The 12366-nt window shown below is 41.2% G+C and overlaps 1 protein-coding gene across 4 annotated transcripts in view; it reads right to left on the reverse strand.

Annotated features, from left to right (window-relative positions):
• Positions 1-12366, reverse strand: part of cbfa2t2 (CBFA2/RUNX1 partner transcriptional co-repressor 2) — a 34380-nt gene that overhangs the window by 10517 nt on the left and 11497 nt on the right. The window contains exon 1 of one of the 4 annotated variants that reach the window (XM_005740006.2): positions 8804-8924. The exons of 1 other annotated variant lie outside the window; for it this stretch is intronic. The gene's annotated coding sequence lies outside the window, so the exon portion shown is untranslated. 2 more of the 4 variants (XM_005740004.2, XM_005740005.2) reach the window with 2 other exon arrangements.

Here is a 12366-nt window from a genome sequence, read left to right on the forward strand (position 1 = left end):
TCATACGTACACAAAAGCCAGGATTGGAGAATTCAGCTTGAAGTGTATTCCCAAGTTCTTTGACACATTATGAACCATTTACCACTGGTTGTGAACAGTAGTTTGGATCCAAACTGACTGCCATACTTGTAAGCACCATTTTGTGTTTGACTTTAACTGGCAGGCATGCATAATTCTGCAGAATGTAAACATAGCAACATATTGTATTTATATTCCTTACTGCATGACCTTTGAGCATGCAACAGAAACAAAGCTGCAGCAGGGTTCATGCAATCTTAAGATGTGGCACAGTCTGCTGTTAGCCATGCCAGAGGTAACAGCCAAAGCAAGAGACATCAGGTGTGTGCGCGTGTACTCCTGACAACCCTTAGAGAATTGCCTCTGCTTGTCAATTAGACAGCACACATAGCTAGATGACTTCATCTGGCTTGCGAGCACCTGAGTCCATGGTATAGTCACAGGGCTGTCTCGGGAGGCAGCTGTCACAGCAGCCACAAAACGCATATGCACAGAGTGCACAAAGTGGCCTAATGTTAACTCAGGTGAATATTGGCTTAGAGGAGGATGTGGGGTGTTTGTCTGGTCTAAATGCCACCTGTCATCCTTGCTTTAATGCAACAAAGGGAAGGTACACAAAGCTCCTCACCACACATCAACAGGATTACACAGAAATGCCACAATGAATAGGCAATACTTTTGAAAAAAGCAGATAGCACTGTTACCAGTGCTTACTAAAATATAAAACTGGGTACTCCATCAACTCATTTCTGGTGGATATAACCAAAAAGGATTACATGTTAAACTCACACCATATTGTGCTGCTGTTTTTCTGTCTCACGTCTTCATGCACAAATAAGATAATCCACAATTTTACAATCTTGAAAGTTTCCTGACCTTAAGTGTTTGCTTTCTACAACAGTTGTTATCACAGGGATGGAAAATAAAATGCATCTGCAGTGATGGCTGTTGCTAGCCAGGTGTTCCTTGTTTGTTCAGCTTCAGGTGACGCTCATCTGCATTAAAACATTCAGCTGACTTTAATTGCTGCCTCTGCAAGTGATGATTCAGAACGAGGCTCAGAAAGAGAGGAAAGGGATAGAGAAACGTGACTATTCCTGTTGAGCCACCGCTGTAAAAGCAATCCATTAACTAATGAAATTGCAAATGAAAAGACAAATACACTTACGAGAACATTTATCGACCTCCTTACATAAAGACGGGATGGATAAGCTATAACGAGTCCACAGAAATAAATCACACTTGATGTGGTGTATAAATAAATGGGTTCAGTGTAAGGGTTTATTAAGCTCATGTTTTAACTCTGAAGTCTAAACTCCCTGTGAGAGGCTGGCAGCTGTGAAGCATGTGTGTGTGTGTGCCGCTGTGCGGTGGTGTGTGTACTCCAACCACACTGCTCTCTGTCTTGTCACCGTAGATGAGGTGAGAGAAGATGTAACACAGACCGAACTAATTTATCAGTGAGCACAAAGAAAATTTGTGGCATGTGCAATGATACAAGTATGTAGGGTCAAGACACACACATGTTAACGCAAACACACGCACATGAAAATAACATTATGAATTCTTTTTTTCAAGAAATGCTGTCAAATATTTAGTTTTCTTATCATGAGTCAGACAAGAAGACATCAACAGGATGTTTTTTGGAGGTTTAGCCCAGCTGTGCGTACTATCTATGAGAAAGAAAGTCAAGCTTATTACCCTAGTTTTGCACGACAGTGCCTCACATCTCATCTGACTAAAAAAAGTTTAAATATAGCAACTTATAAGTCTCATCAAAGTGAGAACCTTTGTGGTGACAGTGACATCTAACAGATGCAAGAGAACCGGAGTAACTACAACCCTATTTTCCTCTAACTTCAGTGCTTAGCTTCCTTTAACCTTTTCTACATTTTGTCCCAAGCATGGCTAAAAAAAAAATACTACACGAAATGACATTTGTAACTCTTAATTAAACAGCGCACAAGTATATCTTCCAAAATGCTGCCGTATTTCTGCAATCCTAATTCTAGTCTACGAAGTCCTGAAGTGAAAGGATAACACATACTTTAAACAACTGACAGAGGCTTAGTATTCAACCAGTGAAACACTTTGAAAAAAAAAGAAAAAAGGAAAGCAATTGATTTCAAAATTAACCAGGTTCCCTCTCCTCCTCCTCCTCCTCCTGTACCATATGGATCTAATCGGCCAAGAGCTGGCCAGCTGGGACCTCCAACAGTCACCTGTGAGAGAAGGGGGGCAGAAGGGACTGCTGCAAACCCTTCCTTTAAGCCAAGGCAGCCCGGCCCACACACACAAACACACACACACACACACACACACACACACACACACACACACACACACATCTCTGCCTTCCCTCCAAGGAGAGGAGGAAGGAGGAGGGTGCACAGAGGGGAGGGGAGGCACGAGGCAGCTGAATGCGAGCGAGTGGACTTAAATGCTAGAGAGACAAAGGCTGCACCTGGTCCCCGTCCATCCGCGCACACAGCCACAATACAGCGCACATCTGTTCCTCTATCCTGCACTCCGTTCTGACCTCCACCCACACAAACACAAGCACACACACACACACACACACAGCACAAGGATACATGAAGCAACATACACACCCGCACACAGCCACATCCACTTTTAAAATAGATAATAGTCCATGTCCCTCTCAGTGCCATACTGTTGCCAAACAACGAGTTACGTGACTTTGTATTTTATAATATCCAGTTTGAGAGATGAAGAAACTCAGGTGACATCATCTCTGCTTTAATCAACTTCATTTACATTATTACCCTCTTGGGACTGACACCTCCTCAACTGTTGCAGCAACACAGATGCCTTGCTTCCATGTAACAAATCGCAGACCCACATGTTACAAATGTATTTTTTTAGACTATTAAAATTGACATCTATAAAAAAAGAAGACTTTTTAAATTTGAATTTACTCCCACTATAGAGCAAAGCCTGGATAGCCCTTTACGATAACAGTAACGTGACTTTATCACAGTTAGCATCTGACAAAATGGCTCCCACATTAAAAATGTAATATTTGTCACATTTTCACACAGAGTTTTATAAAGCACAGAGGGAGACAATGAATTAGTCTGCGAATCAGAAGCACCAGATATAGAAAAGGACAGGATGCAAGCAGAACGAGGAAAGAGGTGTAGGATGGGAGGAAAGGAATAACAAGGACAGAAAATACTGTTTTCCTTTGGTTTCATCAGAAGGACAAGCCTGGTTGTTAGACTCAGAGCCAGGCTGTTTTTCTTGGCTTTCATTACCACCTTCCAGCCTCGTAGACTACATATTTGGATAAAACCCAATGTCAACACTCTGCTTCCAACTCTGCTAGGAAGGGGAACGATAGGAAGGTGGCAAGGTTGACAGTACAGGGAAAAAGCAAAGAAAGCTGTAGACGTAAGGAGAAGGAAGAGGAATGACTTTGGACAAAAAAGTACTCTCATTCTCACATATGAAGAAGCACAGACATGTCTCCGAAGTGAATTTATCACATGTCCCTATGACAGGCTGATGGTGAGAGAAGCCCTCGCATATCCTCATCACTCAGAGAGATAATTGCAAAAACACCACCGTAATCCAGCGTGCCACATAGTGAAAAAAGGAACTCTGGGATGGAAATATACTTAGTGGCAAACTGAAAAGGAAAACGAAAAAGAGGGGACAGCAAGGCAGACAGAAGTTGTCTATAAAAACTAAGAATGAGCAGTAAAAAGAGGTACAGTGACGTGATGCTGGAAGCAGAGGCGGTTTGGCAGAGGCTGGATAACAATATGCACAGTGTCCATGTGTATGAGGTCAGACTGCAGGGAGAAGACTGACTGGATGGGATCTGAAGTTGCTGACCTTAAAAACACTTGAAAACACCACACACCACATTGCAGTCACTGATTGCTGTTAGATTTTTTTAAAACATAGCAGTGGATCAGAAAGGCAGAAACTTAATGTGGTGCATATGTCTGTGAAGGTTCTGGTAAATCTGGGACATTTGACCTTAGAACTGAAGAAGCTTCTCGGATGAGAGGTGAAACGTCTTCAAGCAACTTAAAGAAGTCCAGACGCTTTTCTTTCCAAGCTCCTTTGACTTAATGTGGTGCAAACACCTTTTACAGAGCAGTATTAGTTACTTCAACCTATACTGCTGTTAAGTTCTTTTAGAAAGCCCAAATATTTAATGCCCAGGTATTTCAGACACTGAAGACACTAATGAATGCAAATATTGTTATTTTTGCTTTAAGATTCTTGCATGAAGGGTAATACTAATATATCTGGGAAAGAATCACACCGAGCTTTGTTCCATAATCAATAGGTTAAATGAATGTGACACACATCTGGGCCAAAGTATAGAGCTCTAAGTGTATTTGTGTCATCCTGTCCGTGCGTTGTGTGTGCGTATTAGCCCTGTTCACCAGGTGTTGCCTGCCCAGGGCGCATATAAACATGGCCACACAAATAACAACAATGGCACTACAAGGACAGTTCAAATCTGTCAATCACACACACACACACACACACACACACACACACACACACCAGCCAGCCTTCTCTGAGCCCAGTGGATTATCTGCCTATCTGGTTACAACCCTTCTCACCTCTCTGTAACTAATTGGTTAGCCTGCCCATCAATCATCAAGAGACTGATGAGTCTTCAAACTCAAAACCAGCAAGTGGAATATAATCAGTGGCAATGTTCATGGAAGCATGACAGTATAAAAATTAAGTTGCGTAGCCCCCATTTTCTCACCCACTGTACATGTTTCATGATGAAGATCTCAAATCCATATTAACATACATTCACACACGTGTGCACAATAAAGCACACATTGAACTAGTAAGTTACAGTAATCCATAAAACAAAAATACAAGCTCTAGACACAAGAAAACAAAGCTAACATTAAGGCTGGCCTGTTTTGGACCAGGTGTCAGAGGCTTTATGGCCTCGGCTCAGGTCCAACCAGATGTTACATCCCCACATGGCATGCTGAAGTTAAACTGCAGGTTTTGACCGAGACTGGGAGAGCTGGTACAATGGCTTAGTATTGGGGTTCATGTTTAAGTTAATCTTATGGATTTTTTTTTTATACATTAATCCTAAAATTCTAAGAAGGAAATGGATCAGCATTGATCTTGCTTTCAAAAACATACTGTTGGCCAAACACATGAAAAGGAAGGAATATGCTTAGTTCAAAAGCAAACCATGAAAAAACTACAAAACAAATATAAAGCCGGATTAAAACGTCTTAAAGCTTCCAGGAAAAAAATCTGTGGGATTTTGGACCGTTTAGTATCCGTGCACTGATTTCTCAGCTAGTGAATGTGGGACATGTGAGAAAGGACAACTCTGGACCATGTCCCAACCTGACTCTCTTAACATTTTCTGGAGTTCATGCTTGAAAGCTGCACAACTGTAGTAAAAATCTACTTTTTTCTAAACCTTGACTATGAAGATGACTAATCTGTCACACTCGGATTTTGGCGATCCAATCACTCAAAGCTGAGTACCATAAAAGAAAAACAACAACAACAACACGGAGCTGTGGGCAGGCTTTGCCCAGCTGTATAAAAGACCAGAGCTCAACAGCCGCTGAGAGAGACAGATAAGTCAAACAAAGAGGCCGGCTGTGCTCAAAACAATGTGGAGAATGAGACAATGATAGTAATGGAGGATGGGTAAACGTGTGAGCTGAGGTGTGTTTTGATGAGTGTTATTGTTGTGTATGAGTACTGTATGGTTTTAGCAAACATACGGGTAAGAACACAATGTATTCCTTATTATATATCTTGGGAAAATACGCAGCGTACTGTAGCTGCAACAGAAAATGCTGTGGAAGGAAAATGTAGATTAGAGTGATTTAAAGTCTCAACCAAATCGCAATAGGCAAAAGACTGTTTTTGTTAGTGAAATGTTCTCATTTACATCCACACTTCTTCAGACTGAGGCAAAGATGGGGGGTGGAAAGCCAGAGAAAGGAGAAAATAATGACTATGACAGACAATTCATGGAGAGAGGCAACGCCACCCATTGCTTGTCCACCCACACACCTAACAAAACAGCAAATGCATTTCTTCTTCTTTTTCTCTTGAGTATCACTTTTTGACTTTTGGGTTTAGAATTGGAAAATTACACAATCTGTCCATAAAATTTGCACAAGTTAAATGCCGTTTTTTTTAGGGCGGGTAGAAAAGTGGTGTCCGTCTGTGTGCCCTCATGCTTAAGTCTTGGACATTTCAGCTTAACACTGAAATGACTTAATGCAATGTGAGAAGGAAGGTAATGCTGCTGAACAAAAAACAAGGTCTGTGCCATACCCTGACCTGGCACCTATTTTAGTCACGTTGAGCCAAGTGATTTAGTCCTCTGCACTACGTACAGACTATTGGTAACATGCCACCTCTTTCATCAACTCTGAAAATACAAGTGTTAATCTTCTATTTTCAAAGTCACTATATATCAACCTAAAACTACTACTTACGCAATTTTACAGCGTATTAATTATATGTTGATACTTCTTCTCCACATCAGCCCAGTGAATAAAGGTTTTGTCATGGGTCACCGACTGGGTTTCTCAGGTCAGTGAACCACTGGAGGAGAGCTCTTAATAACGCACTTTGCAAGGTGAGACAAGTTACAATATCACTGGCCTGCGACAGGAAGGACGGCCAGAGTGGGGGTGCCTACTGATGCTAAAATGTCTCTCGATACCCACTAACACTCCGGGTTGTTACTTGTATTGACTGCATAGTCTCGGTTGATTAAATGATGTGACCCTTTCGTGTCCACACACGTAAACATATAAGCAAGAACATTCAAATTCATTCATAAGCACACGGTCTCACTGAACCCCTGGGGCCAGATATCACAGACCTCGCCACTGGAACTAATAGAGCACTTCCTGCAGCAAACTCTTGAAGCAGCTGCTCTGTTCTGTGTGTATATACGCATGGTGAAACAGGGGGTATTCTCTGTAGTACGCAAGGGTCATGGTGGTCTGTTTCTCTATGTATTACTTTGCTTCTGGCAGAGAAACTCAGCTGGGTTTGAGGTCAGAAGAAAAAAAGCTTCAGAAAGCTGTAAGGCAAGCAACCTTGTAGTTCAGCAGACACAATGTCTGCAAGACACCTGGCAGGCACATGGAGACACGTTCACTTCCTTAGACTCAAAAATACTGTACGCTTGTGAAGTGTGCAATCGAAAACTTCAAAGCCACATAAATTTAAGACAAAAACTATAACTGCTCAACAGGAATGAATGTAAGTGGGATCAAATTTCTGAATAAAAGAAGCTTGAATGTCCTCTGCACAAACACATACACTAACTCACAGATACAGCACGGTGCCTGTTGTCAGGAATATGACACAGTCCAGCAGACCAGACAAGGGTCTCTGGTTTGAGTCTGTGCAGCCGACAATTAGTCGCTCCTATCTCCCCGATGAACTGGCCTGGTCTGGTGTGACACTGGCCAGGTCTCTCTGCCTTTTCTCTTTCTGCGTCTCCAGTCAGGTCCTCCCCGCGCACAAGAAACATGAACACATCCCCTGCATGGCACTGTAAAAGGCCAACTCAGACAAAATATACAGCAATGCAACAATGTGACATTTGCACTAGTATCAACGTCTCCACTGATGTCAGAGTGTAACATGCAGGCACAGCGTGAAAGACAGACACAGCAGTTTCCCTCCTCTTCCCATATGTCTGGGATACTGTACAGCAGATGCACACGTCTTCTTTACCTAGTTTCTTCTGCTCTGCTTGCCATGTGGAAAAACTGATTACTATCTGAGGAAATGACAGCTGAGAGAGATAAGCCCCTTTCACACACAAAGTCACTCTAATTGCTCAGTTTTTTAAAAAGAAATCTGGTTGAGGTTGCCGTTTTGGCTGTTCACACATGAATCCCACAGAGGAAAAAAAGTATGCTCCAGATTTCACAGCCAATCCAGCTAGATTAAACTTTGTGGAAGAACACATTTGGCTCCATTGCACCAATTTTGGAGAATGCTGCAACTTTTTTCTCATAGTAGTTATCTTTTTTTCCCTGCATACTGAGACAAGCAACTATAGGACAAACATACATTTCACTAATAAGGTAAGGAAAGAGAATGGTGAATGTGAAACAGAAGAGCAAAAATGTTCTGTTTATTGTAGTTTCTCTAAGAAAAGTCAAACCACACAGTCTTGGTTAAATGTTAAAATATTTCTAAACATAAGTACAAATTAGTATTTTTTAAAAGGCAATTAATATTTTGCCCATATGGCAGGAGACATTTTCTGTGCACAGGTAAAAGAGGCTTCTACCTCACTCAACAAGGATGAAGAGATAAGGATGAGGCACCATCTGTACAGCACAGAGCAGCTCTGGGATTTAGGATGGAACACACACAGAAACACACAAACTAGGCACATAAAGTGGACTATCTGCCACACTCACTCACTCGTGAAAACAAGGCATTTTTCACACGCAAACACAAACACACAAAAATCCTCCAAAAACTCATATTGGAACACGCTCAGTCCTACCTCCACTCTAGTGTAGAGTCCACTCAGTCCTTTGAGAAACTCAGCTGCAGTATTGGGGTTTTGCTTTCTTATCCTTTGCTTTTTGTCCCTTCTTGTGACTCCGCACCTTCATATGTCAGGCATGTGTTTGCATTCCCACATATGTGAGCCCCAGTGTGGTGAAGGCCAGAGCCAAAGACACAGATGGCACCCAGATGGAGACAGATAACCGAGCAGACCAGCGAACACTGCACTACACGCACTCTTACTTACTTTTATTTCGCTCATGTGAAGCTCTCTCTATCACTCTTACTATCTCTGCTACCGACTCCGCCACGGCTGCTTTACTTAATTCTCTCTCTTTTGCTGACTGAATTTCCGTCCTCTCTCACGCTTGCTCTCTCAAGCTCTGTCTCCCACCCTCTCAATCTCTCTTTTCCACCTCTAGCTCCTCCCCTATTTTCCCACACACTGTCCCATCCTCTGTTTTCATGGGTCGAGTGTTCCAGCAACGTCACAACCCCCACTCCCCGAATCCCACTCCCCTTCCCCTGTGGATCCTGGCCAATCATCCACTGCTGACTGGCCCCATTCAACCTGCATTCAGTGCAATGGACCTTGCAATTAACATAACTAATTGCTTTGGCACCTAAAGGCTAAACAAGAGGCTGTGCCAAGCAAGACAAAAGTACATGCGTGTGTGTATGTGTAGAAGTGGGGGGCACACTCTCTCCCACCCCCTCAAGAGAGTGGGGATCTCCCCTTAAAATCATTTTATACTAACAACCCTCCCTCCCCTTTTCAACCCTTTCGGTGTAGCCCTCTTTTTTTTTCTTCAGTTCCTTAATGCAGCCAGCTCAACTCGCCTTGCCAGCAAATGGACTGAGGAGCACTTGATGAGCATGAATGAGTTATTCTTCTTTCCTCTTCTACTCTCTTGTCCTCTGCTCTCCATTTTGACTGAGTTAAACTTAAATCACTGCCTGATTTATGCACGAGACAAGTAGCAGGTTAAGATATTTGTGCCTAGCTGAGGCTGGGCAGTCTACACATACCCAGAGCAAATATGACCTGGATTCAGTTCATTTTAATATTTTTTTTCTCACGTGAAATACTATGATCAGAAATACTATGATCAGTTAAATAAAAGATCAAGTTTGTTTGTTTGTGTTTACTTTACTGTACTTTGATTGATTTATATAGCACTCTTCACAGGATGAAAACCACAAAGTGCTTCACAATAATATAAAACTGATAAACATAACACAGCACAATCAAACATACAGCACAAATCTAGTTAAAAGCTAGTCTAAATAAATGAGTCTTAAGATGATGTTTAAAGGAATAAATACAATCCAGGCAACGTAAAGATGGAGGGAGAGAATTCCACAACCTGGGGGCCATCGCTGTAAAAGATCACCTCTGGTTTTAAAACGTGTTCGGGGGACTACCAACAGCCTTTGATTAGATGATCTCAGGCTGAGTGTAAGGTTCTAAAAGATCAGAGGGGGTGAAAAGGTGGGGAAATCAGGAAGCCCAAGCATATGAAGCTATACTGTTACCAGTACGTGATGGCAGCACATACTGGAGGAGCTAACGCCAGTGATAGATATCAGATCCATGATTTAGATGTACAAGCATGGTCTTTAGTCTTTTCCACCATTATTGGCTTGAAAGTCCTCATTGAAAGCCCAAATTTAAGCAACGTCACATTTGACCAACATAAATATTTTCAGAAAAAGGTTATGTTAAGATTAATACACACAGCCAAAGCTTGGTCAGTGTATGCCATTTGCTTTATAAACATTCTTTTTCTAGGGTTCGCCAAATAAAAGACAGCTATCTTAAGGCAAGAGTGTTCTTAAAAGCAATAGAGGGGAAATGATTTGTTTCAGTGCAAGAAAAATGATTACTTTGAGCTGTTGTATAATAAAAATACAGAGCTGAAAATGAGCATAATAGGACATTTGAAGGATAAATGATTTGCATATAAATACTAAATACACAAGGCTGCGTGCTACATTACCCAAAAAGCTCTTTGGAGAAGTAAGGTAGGCAGAAGATGAAACAGGCGAATACATCCATTCTGTTGATTACATGGATGGATGTATGGATGGTCTGTTGGCACAGGGAGGCTTAACAAGACTATAATGTGTCATTTTAGAAAGTGGTTCTCACACAATCCCCTTTATGCAGTTTTTGGACAGACAACTGGAAAGAAACCATGTCCCTGTCCTATCTATCTATCTATCTATCTATCTATCTATCTATCTATCTATCTATCTATCTATCTATCTATCTATTATACCTGATCTTAGTTTTATCCTAAATTTATAAATAAAGTTTTGATTGACTGATATTGTTTCTTTCCATCCTTATCGTCTGCCCCGCCCCTTAGTTTCACCTGTGTTTGATTGTTTCCACCTCCAGTGCCTAATCACGAATCATCCCTGCGTATGTGTATATGTATATATTCTGTAACCAGCTCCATCTTTGTCTAGTTCTTCTCAAGTACCTCCTTTTGGATTTCTGTTTTACTTTCACTTTTTAGACGTGCTTTATTTTTATTTTGTTGAATCAACCATTGAAAGGTTCACCTATAATGTATTTATTGTGCCTAAATTTCATTTCTCTCTTCAAAAGTTTTACATAACAGTGTCCAATGCATTGTTACACACTGTGATGGTTCAACTTTTCTTTTTACAACAAACCCTCTGCTGAGATTTTGAGATCACTACACTCACTACACAAAAACTCTTTCCAGAAAGGTCCCAAATAAGGAAAACAATATATTCTATGTTAGCCTGTATTAGTTCTATAAAAACTTATCATGGTGCATGTATATATTTTATGCGTTCTTTTTACTGTAGCTGCTCAAGCCTCTTGCAGCTGTTTGTCATTGTGTGTATGTGTGAGAGATAAAGAGTGAGACAGAGACAGAACCAGAGACTGTGCAGCATCTGTTACTGTTCACACGCTCCCGAGCCAAACTTCTACTTTTAGAAAAAGTAAACAACATTTTTTAGAAAGGCCAGAAAAAAATTAGTGGAAGATGGATGAAAAGGGGAAATATATGGGAATATGGTGATTGGGTAAACAAGACAGAACATTAGGTCCTCTGTGTGTGCCTGTGTGCCTGTGTGTGTGTGTACACATTCAGGACCGCTGAATGTTGATGGGAAAGAACAGAAAAAAAGTTGAGCGTATCATGTGTCTATCCCTTCATTTGGATTGCTTTATTATACCCTGCTGAGTACTTGAGACCAATCCAAAATTAATTCCATCCAATCATTTTTAACACAGTTTTACACGGTTGGATCACTGAATGCATGTGTTTCTAGTGAAAACTGTTTTCTAATGGGTCATTATTGTGATAACAGATACGTTTATAGCTCTACAGCATATACAAGTGGCGCAAGTACAGAAAGTAGAATACCGTGTTTTTACACTCACATAGCTGGTCCTCATACAAAAAACAGGAATGCAGAAATACAACAACAATGGAATCTGCCTGTATGATGCCTCACGTAAAGAAAATAATAATCCGACACATTAACAAAATTGAATTAATCCAAATATACTAGTGGTTCTAGAGGCTACTCATATGTTGATTGTGCATGCAAATAATTTACTGGGTAACGTGGCTGAATGTTTAAGGAACTTCAACTGAATGTTGAGGCCAGCCAATCATTTTACCTTTGCAAGCGTAGTAGGCGGGCCCAGGTACGTACGTTCTTTTAGAGCAGAGCTACAGATTAAAAATGCCCAAGGCGAAGCAGTCAAAAGTCTGGCTGTACTTCACAGCAAAAGATGCAAACTCAGCAGCCTGCAACAAG

The sequence above is a fragment of the Pundamilia nyererei genome, unplaced genomic scaffold (genome assembly GCF_000239375.1).
Source record: "Pundamilia nyererei isolate P.nyererei 1_Seehausen unplaced genomic scaffold, PunNye1.0 scaffold00096, whole genome shotgun sequence".
NCBI lineage: Eukaryota > Metazoa > Chordata > Actinopteri > Cichliformes > Cichlidae > Pundamilia > Pundamilia nyererei.